The sequence below is a fragment of the Echinops telfairi genome, unplaced genomic scaffold, assembly GCF_000313985.2.
Source record: "Echinops telfairi isolate 266 unplaced genomic scaffold, ASM31398v2 ScPeMD7_7400;HRSCAF=8409, whole genome shotgun sequence".
In the NCBI taxonomy this organism is placed as follows: domain Eukaryota; kingdom Metazoa; phylum Chordata; class Mammalia; order Afrosoricida; family Tenrecidae; genus Echinops; species Echinops telfairi.
Window position 1 is genome coordinate 54,496,228 of NW_022111300.1, and position 296 is coordinate 54,496,523.

Sequence of the window (296 nt, forward strand, 5' to 3'; positions counted from 1 at the left end):
AAGAGACAAAGCTGGGACTATCCCTTCCTAGTTTCTCCTGGCCACAAAAGAAACCCACCCTGCCACAGAAATTGCTCCCTAGTCTTCTGCAGACTACAGTCTGTCCGTCTAACTCAGAAGCTGACATCCAAACTGTGCCCGTCTTCCTTGCCCTCTTTGGGCATATCCCCGTGCCTTGGCAACAAGTGCATGTGTAGTGCTGACCTGTGCGCTGTGTGCACCCCCGTGCCCTTCAGGGAGCAATAGCCATAGCGTTGAAGCCGTCCTTACAGAGCATCTGCTGTGTGGCAGCCACT